This window comes from Colius striatus, chromosome 4 (genome assembly GCF_028858725.1).
Source record: "Colius striatus isolate bColStr4 chromosome 4, bColStr4.1.hap1, whole genome shotgun sequence".
Lineage (NCBI taxonomy): Eukaryota > Metazoa > Chordata > Aves > Coliiformes > Coliidae > Colius > Colius striatus.
In genome coordinates this window covers 95,091,377-95,111,111 of record NC_084762.1, presented here as the reverse complement: position 1 = coordinate 95,111,111, position 19,735 = coordinate 95,091,377, and the positions used below count along the sequence as shown (strand labels likewise).

At 46.8% G+C, this 19,735-nt stretch overlaps 1 protein-coding gene across 12 annotated transcripts in view; it reads left to right on the top strand.

The window, feature by feature from the left end:
* Window positions 1-19,735, top strand: part of TSNARE1 (t-SNARE domain containing 1) — a 511,254-nt gene that overhangs the window by 35,346 nt on the left and 456,173 nt on the right. For 3 of the 12 annotated variants that reach the window (XM_061995197.1, XM_061995196.1, XM_061995184.1), the window contains exons 2-3: window positions 9,143-9,198; window positions 19,253-19,303. The exons of 1 other annotated variant lie outside the window; for it this stretch is intronic. The gene's annotated coding sequence lies outside the window, so the exon portion shown is untranslated. Of the gene's footprint in view, window positions 1-9,142; window positions 9,255-10,116; window positions 10,238-14,712; window positions 14,741-19,252; window positions 19,304-19,735 lie in introns of those variants that run through there. 8 more of the 12 variants (XM_061995185.1, XM_061995186.1, XM_061995187.1 and 5 more) reach the window with 6 other exon arrangements.

The window sequence follows — 19,735 nt, the reverse complement described above, 5'->3', positions numbered from 1 at the left end:
CCCAAATGCTTTATGTAAGAGGGGAAAAAACCCAACTTGCATGCTCAAGGAAGCAGTGAATTGGCATTTTGGGGTCCATGAGCTGATGTGAGAGGCTTGGTGTGTTGTTCCCTTCCTTGCTCATCAAGTGATGTCCCCAGTGATCCTGGGAGGGTTGTGTTTGCTTCTGTGGTCAGGCTCAGGTATGGCACTGGTGCCAAGGGATTGAAGATGATACTGGAGACCCATGACTCCTTCCATTATCAGTGAAACTCCTTTGGGGAGGCTCCAGTCTCCTTCACTCGACTGTAGAGAAGCCAAACTCAATTCTTAGACGCAGCACTTCAGTTACATGAGTGATCTTGGCTGCACAATGGCTTCTTTCTCTCTTCTCTTTTCCTCAACACATTCCAGACATTTAAATGGAATTCATCTTAGTGTGTTTGCCACTTCTAGATGTGCTTTCTCAGCACTCTGGCTACTGTTCATACCTCTGCAAGCCTCTTCCTTGCACATCCCAATCCTTTCAACGATCCAAAAGCATTGACAAAGCTTTTAATTAGCTGTGTTACTGTCTTGCTGCCTGGACTTGCCAGTATTCATGGATCTGCTTATGTTTGCTTTCTCCTGAGCTGAAGTCCTGGCCAGAAAGGGTGACTGGGGTTATCAGTCACAGATCGAAGCTCGCTGGTTGTGAGCCTGGGACCTGGAGTCCCTCTGAGCTCATGCATCATCCATAGAGCTGTTGCAAACTTTCATCTCTGCTATTCCTGATGGTTTACCTACATTACAGAAACTCAGTGTAAAACTATGTGATGTTGGTATCTCTCAAATAGAGCCAGCAGCATTAAGTGCATTCAAAACTATTACTTTGAGCAGGCCACCATCACTTAAAACCCTACTTGTTGCATTTCTTTGCAGAAAGCATCTCATAGGTACTCCAAAGCCAGATCCTGGCTAGAAGTTGCAACCATTAAGGTCATATTTTAATTTGGGAAGATGGATCCTTGCTGTTTCTTCACAGAATCACAGAATGGTAGGGGTTGAGAGACCTTTACAGCTCATCCAGTCCAACCCCCCTGCAGAAGCAGCTCCCACCTAGATCAGGTCACACAGGAACATGTCCAGGTAGGACTGGAAGCCCTCCAAGGAAGGAGCCTCCACACCCTCCCTGGGCAGCCTGGGCCAGGGCTCCCTCACTCCAACACTCCAACAGTTTTTCTTATGTTTAAATGGAACTTTTTGTGTTCCATCTTCATCCCATCACCCCTTTTACTGTCAATGGATACAACAGAAAAAAAGGGATGCCCCAACCTCCTGACACCCACCATTTAGATGTAAATATTAATAAGATCTCCCCTCAGTCTCCTCTTCTCCAGACTAAACAGCCCCAGGTCCCACAGCCTTTCCTCATATGAAAGATGTTCCAGTCCCCTGATCATCTTGGCAGCCCTGCACTGGCCTCTCTCCAGCACTTCCCTGTCCGTCTTGATCTGGGCAGCCCATTTTGGACACAGGACTCCAGATGAGGCTTCACTGAGGCAGAGTAGAGAGGGACAAGAACCTCCCTTGACCTGCTGCCCCCACTCTTCTTGATGCATCCCAGGCTGCCATTGGCCTTCTTGGCCACGAGGGCACATTGCTGGCTCATATTTAGCTCTCCCAAATCTCTCTCTGCAGAGCTGCTCTCCAGCAGGTCAATCCCCAGCCTGTGCTGCTGCAGGGGGTTGTTCCTTCCCAGCTGCAGGACTCTGCCCTTGTCCTTGTTGAACCTCAGCAGGTTCCTCTGTGCCCAACTCTGCAGCCGCTCGAGATCCCGCTGACTGGCAGCTCAGCCTCTGGGAATCAGCCAGTGCTCCCAGTTTGGTGCCAGCAGGGAACTCACTGAGGGTCCCTCTGTCCCCTCACCCAGGTGGTTGATGAAGATGTTGACCAAGACTGGCCCCAGAACCCATCCCTGTGGAACTCCACTGGCCACAGGCCTCCAACTCCATTCTGTGCCATTGATCACCCCTCTCTGGACTCTATAGATCATCTAGTCCAACCCTCCTGCCAGAGCAAGATCTAGATTTCTTCTTTCCTTCCAAATAAGCCTGTTTCATTACCTTATATCCTTCCATTTCCCCCACCCCTCTTTAAGTAATCCTAAAATCTGGTTACAAGTTGTTTCCCTCTGCCCACACTCTGGATAAAACATCTCTTGCCAAAAACAGCAGAATGATGTTACCTGTTATTTGTCATAGGAAGAAAAACAGCAAGCTGGAGGTGAAAGTTATTTGAGAAGATAGGAATTGCTTTTGGGTTTTTTTTCCCCTCCTGTCTTATGGATTTTTTTCTGTTGTCAGTTCTGTACCAACTGTGACTGTGACCTGGTGATGGTGTGCAGGTGCTGCAGCTATTACTGGGAGAGTGAAGGAACAACAGAGAAAGGGCTTGTGAGAGCATGAGCAGAGCATTTCTGCCTTTTGAGAGGCTGCAGAGTTCACTTCCCCATCAAAGCAGGGCTGCAAGGAATGAATGCTGTTAAAAGGACCATTTCTGATGATTTTCACAATCAATCTGGAAAATATCGGAATGCCCTTCCATCCAGCTGAGGTAAAATAAAGGCAGTTCCAGGCAGCTTGAGTCTCTCTCTTCTCAGAGATTTTCATCAGATGTTCTGTTTTAAAACCTGGTGATCTTCATGGTTATTTGGAGCTGGATGTACAGTACCTGCTGCTGAATGGAGGAGCTCAGACGTAGCACTGGCTGCGTTTTCTTCAGTGTGGTGTTCCTCATCCTATTTTCAGGGGAGGAAGATACTCTTCACAGTCTCAGAGGGATTCTGGAATAGATAAAGTGTTCCTGTATGATAATTTCTGTGCTCCAGAGTTATGAGGAACCTTTGATCAGCCCCATGTATCATTATCTTAACATCACCAAGGCTGATGATGGAAATGAAGGTTTCAATCTTGACCTGATTCATAAACAGGATAAGTTAAGATGATGAATGTCATTGAGTTATTTTTCCCCAGCTGCTTCCAGGGCTGGATTGATTTGAGATTCTGCTGACAAGGTGTTCATACTGCAGGGAAAGGCATCCCTGAGCTTATTAACAATGCTAGGGAAGGAGGAGTGTGGCTTGATCGTAGAATGGTAGGGGTTGGAAAGGATCTCGAGAGATCATTCAGTCCAACCACTCTGCTAAAGCAAGTCCACCTTGATCAGAGAGCACAGGATCAGAGAGCCTGTTCCAAAGGGTGGGCTGGCTGGGCTCTGGAGCCTTGCTCTAATCACAGAATCTCAAGGGCTGGAAGGGACCTGGAAAGCTCATCCAGTGCAACCCCCCTGCCAGAGCAGCACCACCTAGAGTAGGTCACACAGGGACTCATCCAGCTGGGTTTGGAATGTCTCCAGAGAAGGAGACTCAGATCTTCTGCAATAATTTGGTCTGCTTTTAGCAAAAATAGTCAAAGACATACAATATTTTTTCCTGGATGGTGTGTTTCTGGTACTGCTGCAGTTGGTGCATCTCAGTGTCTGGGTTTCTTTGCATGGTACTGCAGGGTGAAGTATTTTCAGGGAAAAAATAGAATGTGAGCATTTAAATGCTGTTTTCTTGAATAAGCCTTCTCTTTGGTTTATTTGTGTGTTCTGACAACATTTCTATTGGCAAAAGTTTTCCCAGTCCATGGTGAGGTTCTGTCTCAAACCCAGATGCTGTGAAATGCTCATCTGTGAAGTGCAGGACCCAAATTGCTTTGGAAATCTCTCTTCTGCATCTCTGTTGCATCTCTGAATATTGGACTCCAATTGGTTTTCATTCTCCTGTCTTAAAATCACACCTAAGTCTAACTTCCATTCTAGTTTAAATTGGGTCTGAAAGCTTTGGCATCACAGAAATTCATGGTTGTGAACCTGCCAGGAGGATCTTTTGCCTTCTGGCTTTTGCTGTTGATGAGGAAGGAGCATCTCAGCAAGGATAACTATACTGAGTAGGATAGAGGATGCTGTCTTGACAGGTCCATTATGTACTTTACATGCTTGCACACACCTTTTGGAGTCCAGACCCAGATCTGTTTTCAGCCCATCTTGGTTTATCCTCTTTTCCATGTAAAGCAGATGCTCCACTGATCCACTAAATACTCTTATATCACTAGCCAGGTTTCCTTCAGCACATCCATAATATTCCTTTAAAAACAAGATATGTCATCTTAGCTAGAGGGTGAGAAGAGTCTTTCCATGATATATGCACGGCCCTGACCTCCATCCCTGGATGGGGTTGGTGCTGATACCACTGCTGATCTTGACAGCCTTTGAAATCTCCCTGAGCTGATGAGACCTTGGAGCTAATAACATTTAGATCTGTGTTTATAGGATGCTTTAAGTGAAAAGGTTTATATTCTTTTTCACAAGGACAATGTAGAATGTGGAAAAAGAGTATCAATATGCCAGATATATAATATATATATGTGTGTATATATATTCTATATAAATATATAAACAACTTACAATGCTGGGGCCTTTTTGCATTGCCAAGTTAATATAGCAACAGGGGGAAATTGCCTGAAGTAGAGTAGCACTAAATGAAATTGGTTTTTGCCACTTCCTACCCATTTTAAGCCCAATCTAACTCACTCAGCTCCAGCCTTTGCTCTGAACCAGCCACCTGAGTGCAGGATCCACGATGAACAAGTTGTGGGTAAGACTTAATTGTTGCAGCTCGCTTAGGTACAAGTGTGAGAGGCTTTGGACACAGAGGCAAACATATCCTGAAAGCCTTACAAACAGAAAGCCCCAAAGGATCTGGCTTACTGGTTTATTGATTCTGCTGTAGCTGGATATGTTGTTACATAAAAAAACCCAGCATCTCCCATTGTCAGTTTGCAAAGAAGATGGTCCATTTCTGGACTGGATCACAGGGGATACCAGCTTTTGTCTGTCTGATCACAGCTGAGTAAGGGCTCAAAACATGTCATTTGCTACTCTTTATTTTTGTCATCATTACTATTTCAGTGTTGGGGTGAGGGAGCCCTGGCCCAGGCTGCCCAGGGAGGGTGTGGAGGCTCCTTCTTGGGAGGTTTCCAAACCCAGCTGCACACGTTCCTGTGGGACCTGCTTCTGCGGGGAGGTTGGACTGGATGATCTCTAAAGGTCCCTTCCAACCCCTACTATTCTATGATGATTCTATGATGATTCTGTGATGATTCTTGCATTCCCAGCTTGTCCTTTAGATACCACATTTGTGTATCTGTTTTGACATAAGCCTCGTGCAGACACGTGCCCACAGAACTGCGCCGTGTTTGCTCTGTAAGAATTCATCCCCATCCTCATGTCTCATCTACCACCTCTGCTTTGCTAAACCTACAAAGAATTAAAGCACTTACAGGCTAGAAGCTGTGGCAACATGAATTAAAAGCCTTTTATAAATCAGTATTCAGTAGTCTTCATGTGCTGTGTAAAGGTAGATAGCTGCTGCTTCTCCCTCTCTGGCTGCTTCATGGCTACATCCTTGTGTTAACCTCCTTCTTCTTGCATTTCCTCTGTAAATCCTGCAGGTTGTAACAGGCTTCTAAATCTTGCAGTTTGGTGCAGAAAATATCTGCTATGTTTACTTGCTTGTTACTTTTGAGAGAGTCATTTGTATTTGACCAGCTTTGCACAGCTCTCTCTATATATATAATTACATCTCTTCTTTTTATTCTTTGCACAGCTCCTTCTCTCTCTCTGTGTATATATTCCTTTGTTTAAGATGAATTCCAAAAAGCTGGTCCCATGCTAGGCAAGTTGCCTTCACCTGTTGTGAAGCAATGCCTCATTTTTAGCAGAGACACAGGATTTAAATGCACAGTCAACACACCCTGCAGTTCAATGCACTGCTGCAGAGACCTTGCCATAACTGCTCCCATTGCTGCCTGACATCACCTGTTGGTGAAGACAGCAACCCTGGCTCAGCATTGATTTGCAAGACTGAGGTTTACTTGGTGCTTTAACTTAGGGAGGGGGCTGTTACAGCATCACAGAATCTCAAGGGCTGGAAGGGACCTTGAAAGATCAACTAGTCCAACCCTCCTGCCAGAGCATCCACACTTCTGTATTTATTATAGAACAGAGGTTTGTTATTCCTCTTCCCCCCCAATCACTCTCCAGGACTGCTGCTGTTTCTGGGACTTATTAAAACAAAGAAATAAATAGCAAATTTCTTCCTACTCAAAAATCAGAGTGGTATGTGGTGCTGGGAAGGCCTTTTACAAACACTGTGCAGTGCTGCTTGCTGGGAACAGCCTCCCATAGCAACCTGCAGCTTGGAAGCTGAAATCACGTCCCCTCCATCTGACAGCCTTATGATGAGATGGGCATGTGAACCCTTTTGGAATCAGTCTAGGTGGTGGGGAAAAAGTTCCTCTGAATTCTGTCTTTAGTGTTGGGGTTTTTTTTGTTACAGTTTGTGGAGTTTCCTTTATCACTTTGAGTTTAGGTTTTGTTCATTATTTACTCAGACTTAGTGTTAGACAGGTGAGAGATGCTCTTCTAGCTAAGACAGATCTCTGCCATGACGTGACACATAATCCCAACCATCAGAGAAGCAATTTGAAGTCTTCCACTGCTACACATGAACAAGACAAAGCCCTTGCTGGAAGGCCATGGCAGTAGTGGAGCCCAGCTCAGAGTGTGCTTTTGGGGGGATTTGAGTTTATTACAGTTGTTCCAGAGAGCTTTAAAGAGTAAGGGTCCTTCTCACTTGAGGAACCAAGCAAATGGGTGGCAAGAGCTTGAGGGGAATGCATTTGCTATCAGCACAGCAGCCATCTGACAGTTAGCAGGTAGCTTTTGAAGACATGAAGATGGATGGTGCAACTTTGCCTGCCACTGTCCATGGACACTGGGTGCTGTGGAGGTGCCCAGGCAAGGGGTCTGGGTCATTTGGTCAAAGTCTATCTAAACCATTTGTTGGTGGGACTGCAGAGTAGCTGTTGTGCTGTCACCATCCCCTAAGGAGTTGGCAAACAGGTTGTTTCTTGCAAGCTTCATGGAGTGGATGAGCTTGGCCCCAGGTGGGTCTGGAGTGTGGTTCTGAGATTTGCTAGGGTGGCCTCTCCCTTTGCTTTTGTGGTGGAAGTTATTCTGCCCCTAATCCATCAGCACTCAACATAAATCAAGACTGTGCTGACACACATACCATTCCTCTTCTCCAGCCTTTCTGCAAACTCATGTCACATCTCCATGCTGGCTTTGCTTCCTCAAAGCTTCTAGTGCTGAAGGGAAGGCTTGAAGGGTGGGTGAAGGCTCTGGAGAGCCAGGAAGGACTCCTGAGAGCTATTGTGGGGCCAAAACAGGACATTCCAGATAGAGTCTGAGATAAAGCTGGTGATGGGAGAGTTTGTCTTTGGGGCCTTTCGTTGAGTTTGGCATTACTGATCTGATGGACTCTTCCTTCCCACCAGCAAACCAACTGCTAAATGGCTGCTTGCAGTCTTCACCCACCTACATGGTGGCTGCCAGGGCCTGCAAAGATAAGAGAGACACAAAGCCTCGTGCTGTTGATGATACCAACTTACAGGATGGCCTTTGGTGATATTTCCCTGGTGCAGAGATAGTCCCATCTGTATTTGTGAACCACCGAGACCATGGGAGGAGCAACATCCCTTTGACAACCAGAGCTCCCAATTTCTCTTTTGGGAAGGAAGAAAGCTCAGCAAGTTGTTTTTGGGTGAAGGAGAGGGAGTGGCTTTCTGTGCTGGCTCTAAGCAAGGACACAGCCAGCCTCAGACCCTGGGAAAGCTGTGGTGATAGAGGAAAGGTTTTGGAGTTCGTGTGAGGAGCTGCCTTTCTTTATCTGTGGCTCCCTCAAAAGCTTTTCAAGCTTTTCTAACAGGCTTTGTGAATGTCTCCATCCTCTTCTTAAATCCTGTTCCTCTCCATCCCTTTTGCACTTTATAGAGGAGCAAGGAGTGACTCATTACACAGCCTATGAGGAAACTTTACTGAATAAATGTGTTTTAAGAGAAGAAAAGATAAAAACAAGAGTTCTGTCTGGGGCAGGGTGATGCTTTTGCTGTCTTGAACTCTGAAAGAATGTTAGGCTGCTTCTTTTTATTAGCTTTTAATTAATTGAGCTACAATAGTGTTGCTGTGAAGATTAACAGGACTTTGTTGGGGTTTGCTGGGCTTTGTTTATGACGTGGCTTTAATTTGCTCGAAACGTCAATAGCAAGATTAGCAAATGTCCCAGCTGTTTCCCTTCTTCTCTCTTCAAACCTCCTTGGCACTGGCAGCATCCCACGGGGAGGAGGAGCAGTTCAATGCTCTTTCTGGGCACCTTTGGCATTAATCAGAGGAAAGTGGTGTCTTCTGAGGCACCCACAATGTTTGGGAGGTTGTTGGGAGCTTCTTGTCTTTCCCAGGATCTATGCTTTTCTCTCCAGTCTCTGCCAGAAATATGTTGCTTTAGCTTTCTTCCTTTGCTGCTCTGATGGAAGGAGCCTCAATGATGCTTTTCAGTTTCTTCAGTAATACAGTAAACACTTGTACCTGCAGTTTTAGGAAGAAACCCCGTGCATCCCCTTTCTTGTGTCAGCATCTTCCCTTCTGGTTGGGGTCTCTGTGTTTGGGACTCCTGATCCCAGAGGGAGATGACACTGTGTACACACATTGATGTAATTAATGCAATGTAGGAATTCTGTACATGGAATGAATTTATACAATGACATAGTTTCTGTAAGTCATGCAGTGCATGGATTCTGGAGTATGCAGGAGCAAGAGGGTCGGTCAGCTGGAGCTGATGGCAACAACTGGGACTTTCACTTGGTTTTATTTGAAGGTGGTTCTTTCTTTCAAAGGTTCTCCTTGAATCCAGAAGCTCTTCTGCTTCTCCATAAGCTCCAAGCCTCTTCTCTTTGTTTAAATACAGGAAAGCAATGTTTTCAAAGGGAGGGAAGAGAGTGAGAAAGGAGTGTGGGTGCTCCTCTGAGATCGAGCCGATCCATTTTTATCTCGTTATATATCATTTTTGCTTAATGCTGTTACATTATTTCAGCTGTGCTTGGTTTTCAGATTCCATGCAGATATGAAGTTGCTATAACAACATGATGATTCATACAATGCCAGCAACAATCTGCTGGGATTTATCTTTCCATCATGACGACTCAGAATGTTTTTGGTGGGGATTTCTGTCTATTTTCAGATAGACGAGGCCATTAGCTCTCTGCAGTGATTTGCTTTGGATTACTTGGACTCAAGGTAACACCACCTACACTTCTGTAACAGACCTAGAGATCTCGAAGCACTTCACAAAGGTCAGTGCTGTCATGCCAGATTTGGGATGGGAGAGCCCTCAGATGTGCAACCACAACATCTGACACCTTGTACCTGTGCTGAGGTGATTCGCCAGCTCATTCCTTCTTCCAGAGGTAGAGCTGATAAACCAATGACTTCCAAGAGCCTCCTGATCCGTGTTGTTTCAAAAGAGAGAGGCACAAGCTAAAAAAGCTCCTGAATTTCTCCTGGAAACATGTTGTCAAGATGTTTGTTACCCCCTAAAGGTCCTCTGAATTCACTGGGGGGTTATGGGGTGGATCTAGAGGATTGGATTAATCTGCTCCTGCCTTATAAGTATGACTCAGTATTTAAATTGCAGCCTGCTATAATAAAAATGCCTTTTTTCAGGGGAGGGTCTTTCAGTAGACAAAAATAATGCCCAGAATTAGAGATGACTGATTTTTCTGATGGCAGATTTATCTACTGAATGCTGGGCATGAAGCTGCTTCTTTGCAAAGAGCAGTCGTGGTGGGAAGTGTTTCAAGTCTAAAGACTTTGTCAGCTTCTCAGTTCAAATCTGAAACTTAAGCAGTGGAAGTAAATGCCTTCAGCATCCCAAAGCTTCATGCTGAGAGCTGCCTCCTCTCTCCCCTGATGCTGAGAATTTCAGATAACACATCTGCAATATGCCCTGGCACCTTTCTTGGAGTTTTGGGTTTTTTCTGGTCTTAAAGATGAGACTTTTTTTCTTTTCTTCTCAGTGAAAACTTTTGCTTTCCTGCTGACAAATCCAAGATTACTCCATGGATGGGTGTTTTTGTTGCTTTTCTGTTTTTCCCCTCCATGGAGAGCTGAAGCAGGGTGCTGTGCCTTAGAAGAAAGTGTTGCTCCTCTTTGCAGAGTCCCATGGTAATCCACAAACCACCCAGAAGTGCTAATGTGCTTTTGGCCAGCCTGCCTGTTGAGCTGCCAACCCTTTTATCTTCCCCAACAACTGGAATGCAGCTGATCCTGTAAAAAGGTCTGGGATTTCTGTTCCTGCCTAATTGTGCTAAATGGCATTTAGCATAGGGACTGGGAAAGGATGTTGCAACCTTATATGCATGTTTAAATTGGTAAATGCCATCAGTGGAGTCTAAAGCATCAGATAACTGACTCTAAAGGCCTTGCTGAAGTGTGCTGATGTCTTTATGTCTCCCAGAGTCCTCTTCCCCTGCACTGAATCTCCATCCAGATCCTGCAGGTGTTGTCTGTCAGCTGTATCAGGAGTAAGGAGGAATCAATCATAGCTGAGAAAACAGCCATGGGAGCTGTAGTGTCTGTACAGGGGGTCACATTCTGACACCTGGCATTGCTGCTGTGGTAGGGCTTTTGCTGTTTACACCACTCTCCTCCTGCATCAGAGGAAACATCCTCTCCTGGTGCCCCTGCACGTGCCTTACCAATCCCCACTTTGCTTTTTCAACAGTTGAATATTTGGGCACCGTGATAAACATGCAGCAAAAATGGAGGCAATGGAAAACATGTCATTAAATTACAATTGGACATTAGGAAGAACTTTTTTTTACTGAAAGGGTTATTAAGCATTGGAACAGGCTGCCCAAGGAGATGGGGGAGTTCCCATCCCTGCTGATATTTAAAAGACATGTAGATGTATTGGTGAGGGATGTGGTTAAGTGATGGGCTTGGCAGTGTTAGATTAGTAGTTGAACTTGATGATCTTAAGTCATAGAATCATAGAATGGTTGGAGTTGGAAGGGACCTTTAGAGATCATCTAGTCCAATGCCCCTGAAGAAGCAGATTCACCTAGATCAGGTTGCATAGGACCGTGTCCAGGTGGGTGTTAAAGACCTCCAAGGAAGGAGCCTCCACAACCCCTCTGGGCAGCCTGGGCCAGGGCTCCCTCACCTCACAGTGAAATAGTTTTTTCTTATGTTTAAGTGGAACTTTTTGTGTTCCAGCTTCATCCCATCACCCCTTGTCCTGTTGCTGGCTACTATAGAAAAAAGGGATGTCCCAACCTCCTGACATCCACCATTTATATACTTATAAATACTAATGAGCTACCCCCTCAGTCTCCTCTCCTCCAGACAAAACAGCCCCAGGTCCCACAGCCTTTCCTCATAAAGAAGATGTTCCATAACCCTGATCATCTTGGCAGCCCTGCACTGGCCTCTCTCCAGCAATTCCCTGTCCCTCTTGAGTTGAGGAGCCCAGAACTTGACACAGGACTCCAGATGAGGCCTCACCAGGGCAGAGTAGAGAGGGAGAAGAACCTCCCTTGACCTGCTGCCCACACTCTTCTTGATGCATCCCAGGCTGCCATTGGCTTCCTGGCCACGAGGGCACGTTGCTGGCTCATGGTCAGTTTATTATCAATCAGCACTCCCAAGTCTCTCTCTGCAGAGCTGCTCTCCAGCAGGTCAATCCCCAGCCTGTGCTGCTGCAGGGGGTTGTTCCTTCCCAGCTGCAGGACTCTGCCCTTGTCCTTGTTGAACCTCAGCAGGTTCCTCTGTGCCCAACTCTGCAGCCGCTCGAGATCCCGCTGACTGGCAGCTCAGCCTCTGGGAATCAGCCCCTGCTCCCAGTTTGGTGCCAGCAGGGAACTCACTGAGGGTCCCTCTGTCCCCTCACCCAGGTGGTTGATGAAGATGTTGACCAAGCCTGGCCCCAGAACCCATCCCTGTGGAACTCCACTGGCCACAGGCCTCCAACTCCATTCTGTGCCAAAGGCCTTTTCCAACCAGAATTAATGTGTTCCTAAAGCTTATGAAGCAAGTAAGCCAGCATAGTAGATGAGATACTCCAGGCATCACTAAAGGTGTTGCCTTGACTTTGTTCCTAGATACAGCCTTTATCTCTTGACCACAGTGATCATTCTGATCTGATCCTACCCAGGCTCACCCATCCTCCCATGATGTCCTCTGCACAGGGGGATGAGAACCTTCATGTTGGGCATGGTGACTCCTTGCATGCTGCCTGGAACAGTGGAAACCCTCTTCTGTTCATCACAGCTGTCCTACAGTTTTAGCTTCTGCTTTTTGGGACTGTTGCTGCTTCTTGCCTCGTCTGTGTTTTCTCATGGGCACGTTACAGAGCTGTGCTGCTGGTGGTTAGTGTGATGCCAGTGGCCTGGGACAGAAGACAGTGTCTCATCCAGCTACTTGGCTGCATGTATGTGTTTCTGTGATGGTAGAAGATGACTCTCCCTCTGAGTCACACAATATAGGCTGATCAAATCAGTTGAGGGACAGGGAGGGAAGAAATGGAAAGTTTCTCTGGATTTCAAGAGGGGAAAAATAACAACCACTCCTCTGTGACAGTTATTTTAGCAGCAGTTTGCATCTCAATTTCAGCCCCAAAATGCAGGCAGCTGTGTATGCTGAGCCAGAAGGTGTCTGAGGTGGTGTCAGGTTCTTTTAGCTGTGGTCCTCATAGTGTGAGAAGCCATGAAGGAGATGTTAACTGTGGGCATGAAGGAGGTCATTTGAAAAGAAGGAGAAAACTCTGTTTGGGGTTTGCAGCAAGACCTTGGCAATGCCTTGGCTTGTCATTATGGTGCCTGGCTGCTTAACAGGGTGTTCACAATGGAGCCCTGACTGCCTTGAGATGCTCCCTGTTACAGAGGTGCTTATCTCAGCTGGAGATGCAGAGTCCTAAGACTGGGTGTAGCATGGATGAGGGGTTTGCTCTGGCCTGGCAGTGCCATGTTACATCTTTACCAGAAACCTGTCTGCAGAGTAAGCAGTTGATGTGTGCAGTGGGTGCAGAAGCATTGACATTTCATTCACAGAAGCTCTTTCTTCTGCCATACGTTGTGTCATGTCAGTATAACTCCCAAACTCTATGCTTGCTCCCACATGCTCTTTGGGGTTTTTACTAAGGTCTTTTCCATTTTCTCTTCTTCTCATACAGAGTCAGAGAATCACTGTAGTTGGAAAAGATCCTTAAGATCATGTAATCTCATCTCACACTGCCAAGCCCACCACTAACCCATGTCCTTCAACACCTCAACACCTGGCTTTGCAATATCTCAAGGGATGGAGACTCCCCCACCTCCCTGGGCAGCCTGTGTCTAGTTCTGGGCTCCCCAGCTCAAGAGGGACAGGGAAGTGCTGAAGAGAGGCCAGTGCAGGGCCACCAAGGTAATCAAGGGACTGGAGCATCTTCCTTCTGAGGAAAGGCTGTGGGACCTGGGGCTGTTCAGCCTGGAGAAGAGGAGACTGAGAGGGGAGCTCATTAATACTTACAAGTATTTAAAAGGTGTTTGTCAAGAGGATGGGGTAACACTTTTCTCTGTAGTGTCCAGTGACAGGACAAGGGGTGATGGACAAAAGCTGGAACACAGAAAGTTCCACTTAAACTTAAGGAAGAACTTCTTTACTGTGAGGCTGAGGGAGCCCTGGCCCAGGCTGCCCAGGGAGTGTGTGGAGGCTCCTTCTTAGGAGGTTTCCAAAATCCACCTGGACAAGTTCCTGTGTGACCTGATCCAGGTGGGACCTGCTTGAGCAGCAAGGTTGGACTGGATGAGCTCTAGGAGTCCCTTACTGAGATCATACCACAGCTCCTCTCAGCTTCCTCTTCTCCATACTAAACACTCCATGCTCCCTCAGCTGCTTCTCATCAGAGTTGTGCTCCAGCCCCTTCCCCAGCTCTGATGCCCATCTCTGGACACTCTCCAGCACCTCAATGTCTTTCTTGTAGTGATGGGCCCAACACTGAACACAGTATCCAAGTATCCTCACCAGTGCTGAGTACTTGTGTCAATGTGGTGGCAAAGCCAGAACATGCATGAAACCTTCAGCAATGGGTTTCTGAGAAAACACTCATGGTTGCTGTTAGGAAATGTGTGTTCCCCTGATCCTCCCACGTCCATTTGTACTGGGGGATGACCGTCATCCCTGTGTGTGAAGGAAAGAGTGCCTTGCTTTGTCTCAAGCAGCAGCTGCTCTGCTGGAACAGGCATGGTTTGGAGCTGGAGCCCTGCTTTGAAGTCTGGTAGCATCAGAGCAATGCTCTTGCTGCTGCAAATGGAGCTTCCAGTTCTCTTTCAGCTGCCAGGAGTCTCTTGCTGTGACGTGGGGAAGTTTCCTCGTGATGAGTTTCGGGGACTGAGGCGAGGGTGGGTGTACATGTTAATTTTAGATCTGCATGACAGGAGGTGCTTGTGTGCCCATCATACTCATTTCAAAAGCTCTTTGGCATTATGGCTGTTTTGCTGGAGTAATACAGTGGGTTGATTGGGGAATAAGTAAGCAAAGCAGGGATTTGGGCAACAATAAGACCAAGCCTGCAGATATAAGTTAGTAACCACCTGCACATCTTCCTTGACCCTGTTCCTACCCCTAGGAAAGAGGTTCTGACCCTGAAGGACCTTTGCATCTTCAGTCTTTTGGACTGTAGTTACTGGATTGGAAAGAGACCAGTTGTCCAGCTCTCTAGCTCAGCCATTTTCCACTAGTCCCATCTGCTAATTCATCCTCCAGGAGAAACAGAGTGGATGTCATGCCAGCAGGAACTGTCGTAAGCTATTTTCATGTCTAGTGTCTGGGCATGGCATAGGGGAAGGCATGGAGAATTCCCAGCAAGGCACTTGAGTAATGGAACATGATGGGTCCAGATGGAGCAGAGACATCTTTAGTAAAGGGCCCCTCTTCCTCCCCTCCAGTCTCCATGCAACTTAGCTTTGGCAGCATTAAAACTTCAGGTAACTTCCTTGTGAAAGCCTTTCCTTGCTCTAAAGGGGGAGATGACTGCAATCTCCTTCTACCATTTGAAGCTGTGAGGAATGAGCACAATGTAGAACCAAGCACAGAGGTGTGAGGTGACCCAGCAGCAAGGATGTGAATGCTGGAGGGAGGCAGCCTGGACTTTTCCACATAAAAAGTGTTGTTAGTTGCAGAAGTGCACAGGGCTGTTGATTTGCCTTGCTGCTGTCCTGATTTCACATCTTGATTGTGTTTCTAGGGGATGGTTCTGGAGAAGCCACCAGGCAAACTCCTCTAGTTAGCAGCAGTGTTGGGCATTGTACACGTGAGGCACAATCTGTGCCTCCACCTCACGGGTTTTGGTTTGGGTTTTTTTTCCCCTTCTTCAAATAAATACTGTGTTTGTGTGCTTGGATGGCATTTTCCATTCAAAAGGGGAGGGAAGGAATGAACGTGTCACCCACACCCAAGGTGCTGGGCACATAACTCAAGAGAATTACTCATAAAACTGCAACCTCATTATCCAGCTATGAAGGATTTCTCCCACCAATTTCCTCAGTCTGGCCACAATCCTGAAATTAATCTCATGTAAACAGTCAGTAGCATTTCCTCTGTCAGTGCAGGCAGAAATCGTTTAGTTTAGTGGCTGAATACTTGAGATGAAGGAAACAGGAGGAGGGGGAAAAAATGCTGAAAGTGTAACACTTCTGTGGGTGCATTCACTGTGGGTTTTAGGAAAAGGTGCACTGCAAGCAGAGGGTGGAGGGCACCTCCTGGAAGTCCTGGATGGGTTGCTATAATGTTCACAGAATCACAGAATGAGGGGATTGGAAGGGATCTCTAGAGCTCATCCAGCCCAACCTCCTGCTCAGGATCCCCTTGCTCAGGGGGCACAGGAACATGTCCAGATGAATTTGGAAACCTCCTGAGCAGGAGCCTCCACAACCTCCCTGGGCAGCTGGAGCCAGGGCTCCCTCACCTCAGCACCAAAGGACTTTCTTTTCCAGTGACACTTCCAGTGTTGCACCTTGTGCCTGTTACCCCTTGTCCTGCCACTGGCCACCACAGAAGAAAAGCCTGGCCTCATCCTCTCAACACCCACCCTTTAGGTATTTATAAGCACTGGTAGGTTCCCTCTCAGTCTTCCCTAGGCTAAACAGCCCCAGGTCTCACAGCCTTTAACTCCTCAGAGAGATGTTCCAGTCCTCTCAGCCTCTTGGTAGCCCCAATCACATCATCATAGTGTGTACCAGCACGTAGGACTTGAACCTGTTGTGACTTTTTGGCCTCATTAGAGCCTCTTTTCCTCTTGCCATCTCAAGCTTTGCTGTGTGGTTCTTCAACCCTCTCTGCCTTTCTTGTTGAACATGTTTCTGTCTGTCATCTCCCTCACAAGGTTTCCTGTTCCCAGTCCTTGGCTACCACCATGCACAGCTGCCATTGCCCTTGGGTATGCTCATCCTGCCTGAACGGTGCCATGCTTTTCACAACGTTTGCTTTCCAGATGGATCTCCCCTCTCCAAGTCTGCTGTTTTGCTCTGCTGAGGAAAACACAGCTGCCCTGGGGTTTGTTTTGCATGTGCAAGTGTAGGTGGAGCAGATTGGAGAAGACTCAAAGCACCTGGGTGATTCGTGAGCTGGTTGGTTGTGGTGGTTTCCCCTTTGTAAACATCTTGGGAGGAGGGGATTACTTACCCTTCTGGGGAGCAGATGGGCTCTGGAGTTACTGTTGCCCTTGCAGGCACTGCTAGGATAAGCTGATTTTTGGATCTTGGTGATGGGGAGAGCCAGTGTGAGGCTTCAGGCTCCCTTAAGTGCATGCACCACTATTTCTTCCTACTGCTGGAGAACCAGATGGGCTTTAGCTGCACTTAGCAATGTCTGCAGTGAGCAGGGATAGTGAGCATGTGATGGTTGAAATCCACACCTAAGTGCATCTCTCACTGACACTGAGATTCAGAAGCCCAGAGGTCTCTTACATGCTCTTCATCACACTCTTCCTTTGTTTGTTTTTCTGGAGCAGAAGAGGCTGGCAGTTCAAATCAGAGATTCCCAGCTCTCAGCCCCTGCTGCTTGTTTTCCTTTCTAAGGAAAAGGGATGAAGGTCCTTGAGGATGCCTAGCAGAAAAAAGCATCTTTAACCAGGGAGCAGTGATGATATTGCTCAGTAAGCAGTTGAAACTAGTGTGTCCTGGGCAACACCAGGCAAACTGGCAGGCTGCACATCTCCTTGTCCTTCCTGTGAGTCTCTATGAAGCTGGTAATATTCCTTCTGTCAGCTACTACCTATGGCTGTAGGCTTTTGAATGGTTTGCTTTTGCCCCGTAGGCTTGTTTTACCTTGCTAGGAGGACACGAGAGTACTGCTGGGCATGTCCTAGGTGTAGGATGCTGAAGGAAGAGGTGGATTGCCACTCATCTGCTAATGAAGACTGTGATAACAAGAGGGGATGGAAGAGGATGGTTGAACTGAGTTGCATGATGGTGATTTTCATAGGTTAAACAAGCAGGTAGTTGGGAATTACATCCTGTAGCTGTAACATCTCAGTAAGATCAATGTTTACAAAACACCTCGCACAATTTGATCCAAATCTTGATTAAACCTCTAGGCTGGTTGTCCTTAGCCTGCTTTTGCTAACACTTGTATTTGTTGTGCTGCTTTCTGATGTTTCTCACAGCCAGCAACAAGAAGCTGCTGATCCAGGAGGGGAAAAGTCTGCTGTCACAGTGTGTAATTGGATTGGTGTGTTTGCAGAGAGGTCACGGGAGGTTGGGATTGCTGCTCCGGGCAGATACAAATCATTGCTGCAGTTTTATCTCTGGAGTTCTTCTGGCTGGGAAGATTGCATCCAGTTTTGTTTAGTGAGCTCTGTATATAGGAAGTATATGGCATTTAATAGGAAGTCTTTATTAACACCTTATAAATGCTATTTCATTCAGCATAGGCTAGGCAGGGCAATGTGGGAGCTACACACAGGGTGTGAAGAGCTTCCTCCTTGGCTTTTATTGAACAAAGCAAGGAGGTACATTAATTAAAAGGCCTTTTTGTGATAAGAGCCTGATGAATGGACACTGCATTTTCTTTGTAATGGAGAAAATGAGGAAATACTGCATGCTTAATCACTGTTGCAAGGTAGATGGATGCATTAAGGAGTGTACCATTCATCTGGCTAATGCTCATCTTGCACCATCTGAGTGGCTGTGGGTGAAACCATGTAGCTCTCTCCTTGCAAGGAGAATTGGGTGCTTTTATAGGCAAGAGGTGTTGCTTCTAGCAGCAAAGTCCTTGGAAGAAAAGCTAAAGATGGAAGTTCTTGCAAGGTAGGGAGGTGTGTATGTGTGTGCAAGCATGAGAGAGAAACAGCCTACTGGTGAGAAATGCAGGGATCTTGGATCAGCAGGGCTCTCCCTGTTCCCTCAAATCTCACATCAACTGAAATGCTTGGCTGGATGGTGGCCAGTGTGTTCCTCCCACAGCACCTTCAGAACTTTAGACAAGGTGGGACAGTTAAGTAAGTGGTTCCCCTTTGCCATTGCAGGTTTTAATTTGTTATTTTTTTTGCAGGTAGCTTGCAACCAATTGTAACTGTCAAGAAGGACAGGGAGCTGCTGGACAGAGTTCAGTGCAGGGACATCAAGACAATTGAGTGGAGCATCTCTCTTTTGATGAAAGGCTGAGGGAGCTGGGGCTCTTTAGCTTGGAGGAGACTGAGGGGTGACCTCATTCATGTTACATACATTAAGGGTGGGTGTGAGGAGGCTGGAGCCAGGCTGTTCTCACTGATGGCCAATGATAGGACAAGGGGCAATCAGGGACAAGCTGCAACAGAAGAGGTTCCAAAGACACACAAGAAAGAATTTGTTGCCTGTTGAGGTGAGGGAGCACTGGCAGGGGCTGCCCAGATAGGCTGTGGAGGCTCCTTCTCTGGAGACATTCCAAACCCAGCTGGATGAGTCCCTGTGTGCCCTGCTCTAGGTGCTGCTGCTCTGGCAGGGGGGTTGCACTGGATGAGCCTTGCAGCTCCCTTCCAGCCCTTGAGATTCTGAGAAATCCCTTCACTTTTGCTAATCTGGACATCTTAAAACCCTTTAGCAGTTGCAGGTGCTTTGTATCCCCTTTCTTTTTGAAAGAGAGAATTCTGTTCCCATATTCATCAGTGATCTTTTGATGAATCAACCCTTGTTACTGTTCATACAGCCCAGCTCAGAGGCTGCAGGTTGTTGCTGGACACCAGAGCTCTTGGCTCTGATGACACCCATGTCTTCAGTTATGACAGTGAAATAGTTTTTTTCCCAGGACTAACCAGTTATCTTTCTCTTCCTTCCAGATTAGAAGAAAATCTTGTGTGACCAGGGGAACAGGACTTAGGAAGCAGTTGGTAAGAGCATCTCTGCAGGAGAGGGTCATCTGCACGTGGAAGGATGAGGCTTGGGCAGATGCAAATAAAATTTAGCCTTTGATAACGTTTTTTTTCCCCCCTGACTTTCATTTATAGGAGTTTCAGCTTCTTTTAGACTGACTTGCAAAAAGGAAGAGCTGCCTTGTGACAGTTTTGATGGTGAGGCTGGGGAGGGAGTCCCTGTTTGTCATGCCTTAGCTTCACTTCTATGGAGACAGCCTTCTCCAAGGTCTCTTGGATCTTTGGCCATATTTTCATGTTCTCCCCATGCCACTGTGCTGGTCTTTTGATGGTTTCATGTCATAGAATCATAGAATGGTTTCAGCTGGAAAAGACCTTTAAGATCAAGTCCAGACTTTGTCCCAGCCCTGTCAACCACTAGACCATGTCTTTGATGTCTAGAGCTAGCTA